Source organism: Camponotus vicinus, unplaced genomic scaffold, assembly GCF_025532165.1.
Source record: "Camponotus vicinus isolate PSW18456_S1 unplaced genomic scaffold, iyCamVici1.0 SCAF_9, whole genome shotgun sequence".
NCBI classification, from domain to species: Eukaryota; Metazoa; Arthropoda; class Insecta; order Hymenoptera; family Formicidae; genus Camponotus; species Camponotus vicinus.
Genome location: NW_028141981.1, coordinates 18,147,176 through 18,160,338, shown reverse-complemented (window position 1 = coordinate 18,160,338; position 13,163 = coordinate 18,147,176). Strand labels below are relative to the sequence as shown.

At 33.9% G+C, this 13,163-nt stretch overlaps 1 protein-coding gene across 1 annotated transcript in view; it reads right to left on the bottom strand.

The window, feature by feature from the left end:
- The window catches only part of LOC145976975 (uncharacterized), a 62,147-nt gene extending 53,358 nt beyond the window's left edge, over positions 1-8,789 (bottom strand). Inside the window, exon 1 of the mRNA XM_083108564.1 lies at positions 8,508-8,789. The gene's annotated coding sequence lies outside the window, so the exon portion shown is untranslated. The remainder of the gene's footprint in view (positions 1-8,507) is intronic.
- Positions 8,790-13,163: the final 4,374 nt, after the last annotated feature.

Genomic DNA, 13,163 nt, shown 5'->3' with positions numbered 1-13,163 from the left:
TGCACAAGTATTATACAGTAAGGAATGGGAATGTGAGGAAATAGCAATTATGCTCTACAGGAATATGACATTTCACGAAGAAATATCGCTGCTGCCAAACTAAAATGTGTCGGAAATTTTATTCTCATAAACTGGCACGCAGTAAAAAATAAACTTGCATGTTATTATCGTTACTTGATCACATTTATTATTTCAATTTATTTATTTAATTATTATTACTTTATCATAAATTATATGTATTTAATATTACATATTTTATTTTAAATTATTATATCATATATTGTTCATATTTATTTATTATTGTTTACTATTATCGGTAAATACGAAACATAGCTTTTTCATCGTCAGCTTTATAAAAATTGTCGAAGGCTTGCATTGATGTAGCGGAAATGATGCGGAAAAAGCGTGAGCGGAATATAATACGTAAAGGCATTATAATACTACCAAGGCCTGCAAAAAAAAATTTACGATGAAAATGAAACACTGTATTATACAGTAGTCACTTTATAGAGTGGAAAACAATTAATATTTTTCTCCTGTGGGTGTATATGGATACACCGTATCATATCTATAAGCATCATTGTCGTTAATAATATCTTCATTTTGTGCAATGAACACAATTTACTTTACAATGCGCGGATATTTTTGTGCTTTTGTTTTGGAACCATTCGTATTTATTGCGAATATTTCCTCTTTATTTCCGTGTAACAATTGTTAGGATTACATACTATACTCTGTACTTCGCTTATATGTTCTTTGCATGCATTAAATCGATTTCATTAATATCTCTCGCGTTACAAAGAAATCTTTGCATGGCTTTTCGCTGATGGAAATAGTTGGAGGATTACAATTAGCGATCGGTCAACTCAACCACGTCTCTTTTCTCTTTCTATTTTCATTTGTCGCACGCATTTGATGTGCTTCAGATAAGTTGTGTAACTCGACGCATCTATGTTTTTACTGATATTTTTTGTTACAGTGATTTTTCAATGATATTTATCACGCGTGGAATTATTCTCTCTCGTAATACACGTATTTAACTGTCCAAAACACATTTGAACCGTTTAATTTTTCCGTCTGTCAAATTTCAAGTTGTTTCCACTTACTTTTGAAAATGATTCTCGTAAATTAAAAATATTACATGTTGAAAACATTCAATAACATTTGTAAAGATTCTCTGTTTTGTATTTTTCACGATCTTCTTTTTTATTGCTATCACTGTAACAACGTTGACCTATCTCACAGTTATTTAATTGGCTTAAGAGAGAGCATGAGAGTTTTGTTTCTCGAAATCATTAAACACATCAGAAAGGTACCGAAAAAAATTTATATTACATATATGATATGATTACTATTATATTTATATAATATAATGAACAAATCATTTCTGGTTATTTACTACAATGTAATATACTGCACGAAAATAGTTTGATAAAATAAAAGACATTCGGAAAGAGATCGTCGATTAATAACGAATTTATACATCCTCTTCCGCCGGGACAAAATAGCAATTTGATGCTGAGAGGTATCACGAATCATTCCGACGGCGGTCATTTTTACGCCAGACGAGAAATTTAATTTTCCCTTAATTTATCTGTGCGACAACGTGCTCTCTGATAACTGGGAATAATTCCCCATTATGCGATTAGTTGACAGGATGCTCTCCAAGAGTGACGGTGTCGTCGCTCTTCAAAATTTCCACGAGTTCTCAGAAGATGCAGGCGCAAAAGTGTGAGACCAAGACACTTTGAAGACGAAACTTTATTCTGAGATCGACGGTGTGGCGATATTGACAATAAAATCTGTCAGGTCACATTGTTCTCGTGATCGTGAGTTCGTTGGTCGCATATCGATCAATTCGATTTAACAAATTTTTTTTACGTTCGATTGCCTTTACGAGCACATTAAATTCCACGATGTAATATTCAGGCTTCTTTCATTTCGCTGGTACAGCTCTATTATTGGATTACAATCACAATCTCATATAAACGACGTGTGGGATGTACTTATTGTTCCTATTTCTATATATGTATTTTATGAATAAAGATATTGCGCTAATAGATTATTTTGCACCGAATGACAATCTTTAAATCTATAACACAAACGCTAAATAAAAGAAGGCAATAATTATATTTATTTTACCTGTATGATGTTAACCTGAATAGATTAATTACATGTTACACGTTTATAACTTGTAATTGGTAGCTTTTAGTTATAAGTAGTTTTAAGATACTTATATATAACTAAAATAGAGAGAGAGAAAGAAAGAGATGAGAGAGAGAGAGAGAGAGAGAGAGAGAGAGAAAGAGAGAGAGATATTACGGAACAAGTTATAATACTATCAGAAGTAGTTTTTATTATGTTGCATCCTCGCTTATTTAATGGTTCGAATTGCACGCTTTGTGTGCATCGCTAATGTTAATAATTCCTACTTCTTGCAGAGTACAAATGGAGGGCGCAAACTGTTCAACAAGTAAGTAAAGCGTCATTATTAATGTTAACAGTGTACTTCGAATACGTGATGCTATTTATTATCACAAAGTGCACCATGCGTTTGAACCTTTGTCATCCTCACGGTCTACGGTGAGGTATATTCTTCTTTACAGAGGAAAACTGTAAGATTATTATTATTCATCATGATTTACTTTCACCAAATTATATCAAGCGAAATGTCTCGAATAAGCGAAAATGCAAGATAATGAAAAAAAATTAAATGCGCACAAGATGATCATCGAAGCAACTCTTTGATTATTTATTAAATTTATACGTTATAATATACATATTTATTGTTATTAATTATTTAAATTTTTAAAACTCAAACACTACTATATACTTCACAGCTGTTCCAAGAGTTTAAAAGCTTTTCTCTGCGATAAATTGAACATTGATAAACGCATTAAATGAGTTTTGATGCGGTATTCCACATCAGTCTTTTGCTTTTAGATCGCTTGAAACAACAAAGCGAAGCGAGCCTAACAAAGCAGAAGGTGAGGAGCTCCTTTGCATACTCGCGCCCGATCTCTTCTCTCGGCTTTTCTCTCTCGATAAAATGGCAGAATATAACTGTCACTAAACGACTCCGATCTGTAGTTAAAGAATGGGCGATCGAACCCGGAAATGAACGCGATGCAGTCGCGCGCGGCCACGTGACGCGCAATCTAAAGCCTAGACCGCGTGCCAAAAATAGAATCTGGGTTTATAGTGGAGCAATAGCCCCTTTCTAAGTATCGAGCGTAGGCACTGTCACCCTCTGAAATGCTCGGCGGAGAAAAATTGGTAGGCGTGCAGTGTCTTTCAAGCTTCGTTGAGAGATAATTTTTCCATCTTTAATTAGTTTATCCGCATTATGGGTGAACGCCGTTTTAAAGCGCGATGTTAAAGAAGCGGGAGTAAGACGAGAAATCTATTTTTTGCGTGGGAGGTAATTTCCTACGCGAAAAAATGCTCGCGATGGATTCATTATCGTCTTTCGAGTAAGTATTCACCATTCTCAACTGTCAAGCATCACTGTACTAAGAATTAATCTGCGGAATAAAATTCCGTTCAATTCTTCTTACAGTGCTCGAGCGTTTTATGAGAAGCTCGAAAGAGAATCGTTTCGCACAGGCGACCCTTTTTATCCTTTTAAAAGCATAGATACCGGAAGTTCGTGAAATGGAATTGGATTTTATTTATCGATTCGAAGATTTCACACATATCGGAAGATTAAAGTAGAGAGTCGACGCTGAGTCTCTCTTTTTCTCGAAACAACTATATGTAATGGGATTACATAACAGACTGCTAGCGAGTTCCGCTAGTCCATATTTTTTTGTGACACTAAAAACTTTATTCTCACACATATAATATTTAATATGGAACTGAAGAAAACATAATTTCGCTTTCAAACATAATTTCACTTTTATCAACGACGAGTGTATGGATTCAACGTTGTACAAGAAGTAAGACAAATATTTCATATTGTTTTGCGTCGAAAGAACAACTATTGTACTCACACAAGATGCTTCAATACCTGGCGAAATACACACGTCGTATTATTTCGACATTGTCGATATTCGACGTCGATTCCTCTCTTAGATAAATATATCGAGACGATCCAACCTGTATCTGCAGGATCAGACTTTGCACGAGGAAAAAGCACAAGCAGGAGTATCGACCGTACGTTAAATGCGATACTCGAGGATGCTCGAGGGTTGAAGTTGATAAGTGAACGACAACTAGTTTGAAACGACGATTCGCTTGATATGACTCCGTTTGTGCGTGCTTGCGTGTGTCGTATTGAATTTGATTTGACGCCACTCGTTTTCCCGTATCTCCCATTTTCGTATATCTTGCGATACTGCTCGCGTGTCGATTATCGCGAGTCCTCGACGATACGAGGCTCTTCGCGTTAGCAGATTGTCGTGTAGATTCGGGGATCACCACCGTTGATTCGACTATTTAGACTACAAATGGCTCCCGCGGGAGATAAGATGGTCTGTTTCAATTTTGTTTTTTTTTTTCGTTTTTTGCTTAGCAATTTATCGAGTACGACGACAACGGTGATTCTTCTTCATATAATACTTTGACGAAGAAATAATTCAATAGCACGGTAGAAAAACATTGGAGATGCTAATTATCAGCACATCAATTAGGATGTTTCTGGAAATTGTGCAAAAAATTCAAATCTTTTTATTATTATTTTATAATTAAAATATATATATGATGGAAGCATAGATATAAAGGAAATGAAAACTAATCTCTTACTATAGCTGAAAAAAATTTTGTTTAAGATTTTAAATTAATTATATATTTCTGATAAATTATTATATAAAATTTAATATTTTTACTGAAATCGAGCATTAAAAACTAATAAAGACTGAAAAATTAATCACATGATAACGAATTCAAAGGATTAACGATAATGATGAAAAGGGAGAAGTGCATATGTTAATGAATCTGACGCAAATTGAGCAGAATAATTTTTCGTGTGATTGTCAAACATTCTTGTTTAAGGTCTATGGAAACAGCGGTTGTAGAAAAACAAGGTTTTTCCAAAAAACTTTTACTGTGATTTATCCTACGCTACCGCTGCTGCATTCTAGTACGCGGAAACTTTTTTATGAAATTGTCCGTTTCATACGAGAAATGACGAAGGAGTGAAAATGCGGTCCAGTCTCCATGGAGCGAAGAGCAAAGTTTTGGTCTGATGGAATTACGCGTTTGTCAATCATAAACGTAGGAATCTAGGTCCTAATTGTTCGAAATATTTTTGCTTTTTATTTGTTCCGTCAGCAGAACCAATGGAATTTCGGATTATTGTTTTATTGTACCATTATTATTATTATATTATATATTATTGTACCATTATTATTATTATTATATATTCATATTTTTCATTTTTATGTGTTTATATATTATAATTTCGGGTTTCTTTGTTCTTTCTTTCTTTTACGGCCCATGATTTATAATTTTCTAGCATTGAAGTGTACATGAAATGCAGATTTTTGAAGTAGCCAATATTGTTTGTTTTTCCCCTTGTAAATAAACTTAAATTTTACTAAGATTTTAAATTAATATTTATTTCTTCCCTCTTATAAATAATTTTTCATTTAAAATAACAAAATTAGAAGAGGTTTTAAATCTGTATTTGATGCTATCTTTCGGTGATATAAATATGCAGATGTATATGCATATGTATATATATATATATATATATATATATATATACATATATATATTATGATATAAATATGCAAATATCCGCACGTGCAAGTTTGGAATGAATGATAAATTGCATATTGACAGTTTGATTTGCAACGCTAGCTCCACCATCGAAAAATGATTGATTATATCTCATAGATATGTATAACGTAAAAAATAAAGAAATAATACCAAAGCATAGACCAAAATTAGAAATAATGCAAGGAAATAGGTGACGAAAAAGCGTAAAAATAGAGATGAGTTGGCGCGCATATGTATGTATTCGTCCTTCTTAAGTAATCTAAGTAATAAACAGTTCTTTTTTTTCTGTCCTTTCTTTATATTTCGGACGTGCCTGCTGATGTCGGAATGAATATTTTCCATCAAATATTATCCTAACCAGGAAACCCCGACGATGGGTTTAAATTTATTCAGAACTGCGGAAGTTAATTTCCTGTATTTAAAGTATCTATATATCAGCCTATTTGGATACGGACAAATCTCTAGTTTGCCATTATCCCTTCACTATATATTTTTTCCCTCGAGGATTTGCGTAAATGGAGTTACATTTAAAAATATTTTAACAGGTTTCGCGATGATTTTGCCGCGCAACTTGGCGTCAATTTGGATGAAGGCAGGATTTTCTTGCGCAAAAATAGAATTAAAATCGTAAAACGGCTCCCCCATTCAATATGTGCAACTGACCGACGAGCGCGTGTATCTATATGAGTATAGATTATGTACTTTGCAGAATTGCTCAAAGTCTCGAAGCTTTTTAACACGTTTCCAACGCGCTTTCTAGAAAACGAAATTGCTTTCTCGTAATCTCGTATTTGTCCTTTTTGAGAATGCGCTGATACGCATCCTTATGTTTACTTAGAAGGCAACAGCAATGCAATTGCGTCGAAGAAACATGTATAAGACAAGTCTAGATAGTACCGTAAATGAGATCGTTACTGCAGAGAAAATGTATCTAAGAAATTATTTTTCTTTTGCATAATATTATTAAAATGTCACATTTTAATGTCGCATTTTAAACTAACACATGCCCTTTTCTCTTTGCACAAGACATGCACAAGACCTTTTATTAGAAAATAAATTATGAAAAATAAAAAATGTATAAACATTTTTGTTACTGCTGATAACATTTGTATTATTTATTTAATTGATAAGCAAGAATTAATATCACACTGTATCATTGTCACGCGACGAGCGAAGAATATTATCATCGCACTCTCGTGTGCTTCGAGTTTCCCGATTTATATTATACATGTCTGAAAGAGATTATATCTCCATTTCATAAAAAATTTATTTAGCTTTTCATAGAGACACTTTACACATAAAATTTTTAAACTAATCTACATCTAATTATCTCTGTCTCGTTAAAATCCATTATTTCATTATTCATTTCTTATCGTTGAAAGAAACCATTTTGCGGAACACATTAATTGATCAGATTAGAATATGGAAATTTGTCACGCGAAAGAGAGAGAGAGAGAGAGAGAGAGAGAGAGAGAGAGAAAACGCCCGCTTTGTCTTACCGAACGGAACGTGTCCGAAATACGTGTCGTACGCGATGTGGGTGGCAGGTGTTATGTTATCACGCGTCGAACCTGAACGAAATTCAATGCTATTGCCGCTCGCGTGGCGAGGCTAGACTAGATTAACAATGCATAATGCATAACTATCTCCTTTAGTGCTACCGCCGTCGGCTTACCGTTCGTAATATGCATGCAAGAATAATTACTACGGCGAATCGATCTCGCTTTCGTCTCGATGGAGCCTTCAGAATGATTTGCGGCTTCGAAACAAACGGAAGCGATGGTTCATTCCCGAACAGTTTATCATCGTGTAAGCTCTGGAGCGAAAAGAAAGGAAGCTGAGCATGATACGCGTAGCGGATTAAATTTTTATATCAAATCTATAAATAGGTATATTATAATTTGATTCTTCTGTGAAATAAAAGTGAAAAAATACATACATTTTAGTATATTTTTATATTTCATTTCACATATCTGATATTATATTGGACGCACAGTTAAAGAAATGTATAATTATCTCATTTGAAAAATACGCGTCAAATTGTCTCCTTCTCTTGCCTTCAATTGTTTCCTTTCTCGATTACATTAAAATAAAATTTAAATGACTACGCTACATTATGCTTAAAATCAGATAACAAAATTAATAGTTGTTGATCAGGGATCAGCGTAAAAACAACTTAAATGTAAAACGCTGATAATACCTCTGTGTGTAAGGTATTAATTTAGCGATCGCAATGATCTATTAACAAGCAACAAATAAGAGACGATTAAATGTAAGCGACTGATAAATTAATTAAAGTGTAGATACGCGAGCCTTCAATTATACATCGAAGACTTTTCCCTTTAACAAAATTATTCACTTTAATTTTAATACACGTTGATCGTGTTGATCGGAGTCTTAATTATATTCGCGCCGCTAAACCGTCGCACTCTTTGCATTTATAAAGCAAGCGTGCTTGATCCCATGCAAGGGCGTGTTTACTGGTCGTCAAGTTATCCCGTCTTGAAAAGGCACATTCCGCTTCTTATGATGAGTTAAAATTCCAGTAATATGCAAAGTGCATGCTTATTATCCATAATTAATTTCCTTGTAAATTTTGATCTCGAGAAGATCACGCTCCGAATTCAAGATCCTCCCTTTTACAAGAACCATCGCGATGATTCTCAAAAATGATTTATATGAAAGTGATTAAAGTTCATCCAGCAGATCTTATCCTAGATATATCAATATATCGATTATTCCGATCGAAAGCAGTCGAATGATTAATCAGCACATCATCGACTTACCCAAGGCTGACTCCTCGCCGATTCAATGATTCAATGATTCCGATGCCGCACTTCCGTCTTCAACCCCTCGATCATTCGGCAGAAACGACTCGAGATTGCCGGATCACCCGCCGGATCAATTTGTCTCAAGAAAAGTCGATTTTGAGTTTCGAAGAGAGATGGCAAGCACACGAGAGCGCGATGCATGCGGGCTGGGTTGCGTCGCGACGCCGCGTGCAGACTGAAGAGCCGCCGTCGTTCTCTCCTCTCGTTCTTCGGCGGCGTTCGAGGGAGAGTACGCGGACGCGCCTGCCAACATCGGGTCGCCGTCGCCGCCGCCGCCGCTGCCTCCTCCGCGACATTCAACCTCCCCTATGATACGGCTTGCCAGAGGACGCTGCCGCGGATCACAAGTCCACGTGGTGCGCAATCGTCGACCGGACGTTCGTCCGTTCGCCGGTCAACGACGACAAGACTACAACGACCAAGACAAAGACGCGGAGCCTTATCGAAGCGGGAAATCGTCTCGCGTTGCGTCCCATCGTAGTCGTTGTCGTTCTCATTCTCGGGAAGGCGTGATGCAACCCCCGCGATCGATCCGTTCTCTCCCCCTCTCGATGTGTGCACCGCGCGGCGGGACGCGACGCACCCTCAGTCGAGTGAGCGGGACGAGCATAATGCTCGGGACAATACGGCGCGACGATAGTGGACGGAGGGTGGATGGCTCTGGCGCGGAGTCCGTCCGCGGGAGGAGGACGTGGGTGGGAAAAGACGACGGGAAAGAATGATCGCTCGTAAATTTCGGGCTAAGGTTCACGGGCCAGTCAAGGTCGCGCGATTCTTTCCATCGTATGTAATTGTAGCTAGATAAGAGGGGAGGATCCGTAGAGATACGATCGTATATATATGCGTACACAGGATCGAATCGCGCTTGGTCTGGAGGAAGTCGAGTGTCCCTCGTCGTGAATGAAAGAATGTTGACTTTGTTTTTACCAAGATGTAATCCCGTATTAGTCACACTTCATCCTGTCGCTCTTGTAGAACTTATCTTGGAAGACAGCCATTAAGCTGAAGAATAAAGAAAATGATGTATGCTTACAAGTATACAGCGTCATACTTGTTTTAAGTAACAATTGTTTGGATCCTCTGTAAAAGATAAACCATCCACTATAAATTAGATTTGCGCACAACTTTGTTATCTATTCGTTGCTCAGATGTTTAAATTCAATTTAAAACCTTTCATAGTTTGCATGTAAAATATAATTACACGCAAAGAAGATAGCCTTAGCTAAAATAAGAATATGCGAAGAATATACTATCTTGAAGATGTAAAAAAATATCTAGTAGTATAAAAATTTTATACTATTAACTAAATTATTTTTAATTTTATTTTTCTTTCTCTTTTTTTCTCATTCTTTATATATTTACTAGAAAGGATTTTATATATTTCTCAGAAAAAAAAGGAAAATAAATATAAAAAAATTTACGATATATGTTTGCAATCGAATTTTAAAAAGAATAGACTTGAATAGAAAGAAGTGGAAAGAGGATAGATAATGCGTGATACACATATATATTTTTCAGAAGCTTAAAAGCTAGACAAGGTCACGATACGATTGTTCAGTTTCGCAACGGAAATATCCTAAGTGGGAACTTCTAGATGCAATTGAACGAGAGTCGTGTCATAACCTGGAAGCTGGACTTACGTAAAGTTTTATAGTATTTGTAACAAGTTCTGTTGCGCAGAATTCTTGGTGTGTAGCTTTTGATCGATGAACATAAAGTTATATAACGTAATGAGATTCTATTTCATAACTATTTAATAATGCACAAGTAAAATTGTACGAATAATATTTAGTAGTATTTAATTTTGATTATTATATAAGCCTTTTAGAAATCAAATTGATCAATTTCATTTTTTTTAATTTCTTAATTTTAGTATTAGAACATTAATTATTAACTTTATAATATTAAAATTTAAAAAAACTACAAAACGTTAATCAATGGCATCTGAAAAGCTTCGTATACATATCAATAAAAAATATGTTGATTAAAAGCATACATATTAAACTTATTTTTTATTCAAACAGAATATAAATAATCAATAAGAGACTTGAAGGATAATCGCGAATTTAAAAAAATAATTATATATATATATATATATATATATATAGTTTTTTTAAATTTTAATATTATAAAGTTATATAGAATTATTTTTTTTAAATTCGCGATTATCCTTCAAGTCTCTTATTGATTATTTATATTCTGTTATATATATATATATATATATATATATATATATATATATATATATAGAGAGAGAGAGAGAGAGAGATATTATCCAATATTATTAATTTAATTTTGATAAGTGAAAATTGTATATTGTTTTAGTGAAGGAAAATAATTTTTCTCTTCCTAGGAAAACTAATTCTATCCATCGTTTCTCTAATGCGGTCGAACTTTCCCCTATTCTTTTTTATAAAATGAACAAAGTGTTTATGGCGAGACTTACGAGAATAAAAGTATCCTTTTCTAAAGTTATAGGGGAATGAAGCATATAAATTTCGTTCGAAGTTTAATAATAAATTACATGACTTTTCGCTCGTGCAAACGATTTCATTTTTAAAAAGCATTAAATATTTTATTTAAAGCGTGAGTTTTTTGAAAATTAAAACTTTTGATTTTCTCCTTTGTGCTAGATTTTATAAATATTGCACACAACCAAAATATCATGTGATTTTATTTTATAATACACATTAGAATAAATTAATATTTTTCGCATCGTTTGCGTTCAATATAATATAAATTAGTGAAATATGTCTAAAGAAAAATATTTCTAGCAAAAATAGCGTATATGACAATTTGAAAAAGTTTATAGCATTTACAATATTAATTCACATATTAGAGAGAAAAACAGAGGAAAAGAGAGAGAAATATATATATTTCATAAATTTAGTTTAAAAAATTATATAAATTATATATATTTTTTTAAGTTTTTTTTCACTAATTTAACAAAATTAATAATAGACACACGAAGCTTATGTCATTAAGCTTTCAAATTAAAGAGGTATTGTCGTTGCCTATTTGCGAAACTAATTATCTCACGTAATCTCGACATAATGGTACGGACAGCGGATTCGCAATTATTCTGCATATTGAGGGATGAAAATTCCGCAAGTCCTACGTTTATATTTAGTAGACAGGCTCGTGGCTGATTGTCCTAACTGAGGACTGTACGTTTCCAATTAAGGACTATCTCTTGCTGCCATGGCGATCGTACACAATTTCCGCAATCTATAGGCCTTATTTTTCTCTTTCCGGCCTTATCGCACCATAAGAAACGCCTTGATATCTTCCAACATTACGCTTCCATGTCCCTTTGTCACGTGCACACGTCGAATATTACTTCTCGGGGGACTCCACGTGATTTGGCTAATAGCCAATTTTGTCTCATCGCTTGCGGGTTACTTGTTTGTAAGATGAAACCTACCTAGTCTATACGAAAAAAGTCCGCTTTTATTTTCTGTCCCTCGTTATTTTTATTTTCTTATATTCACGTAACAATAAAAGAAAGTACTAATTTAATTTAAAAAATTATCTATTTTTTACATCGATGTAATAAATAATTTCTCTTCTATAAATTTTCTTCAGGTAAATAATTTGTACTATTATTCTTTTCTTCATAATTTTTATAGAATAAGAATAAAAATAAAAATAAAAATAAAAAATTGTATTGTAGAAATAATTTTACAATAAATATTAATTTAATTTCATTAAAATTTTCAAATATTTTCTTAAAAGATTACGTGTATTTTGGAGAGAAATTATTTTAGTAACAAATATTATGAATCAATATAACAAATATTATGAAATGTGTATCTAATTTAAAGTGTAGAATAATAATTAATATAATTATTAATAATTATTTATTTTTGTTTCTGATTATTTTTTAGACTTCCAAGAGAATTTTTAAGCCAGTGTTATTCTTTTTTTTGTGATAATTATCAATCTTTGATAAATTATTATATTATATTCGCGTTTCTGTTGGCATCTCCATTGGTGATCATCCATCTCTATTGCTATCATCTTTTCCACCATTATAAATAAAAGTTAAAACTTGTATCAGATCAGTATCTTTGGTAAAAGCTTTCTTGGGATTTACAGTATCTTGTAATATCTATCCTAGATTGCTGACGGAATTGATTCCAATTCACACAGAAGCGTATGAAAGGGACACGCAATTCAAGGTTCCGTTCGCAAGATCCTCGGATTCCATTTCGATATAACGTGAATTACGTGTTTTACTGTAGCATGATCGGCGTGCCCGATGCTTGTATCTTACTTGCCAGAGATCCCGAATTGTATCTTCGAGACAGAGACACCTATAACTCGAGGATATCCCGAAGAGAATTTCATCCGACGATCGGCGTCATAAATCCGCGAGAGAAATTTCACCTCCGAGTGTTGTAAATTCGCAAAGTCGTAAAATAATTCTTTTTTTAAGATGGTCTTGGTTACTTTGAAAAGGGCCCAGCGTTTTACGCTAAAAACAATTTTCTATATCACTTCCAATCGAATATTTTTGATCGATTCTGAAATAAAATCTATCACGTCTCTCTCCCGAGATTCGATAAATAATGGTTATATATTTGTAAGATTGAATGACTCAATCGGATA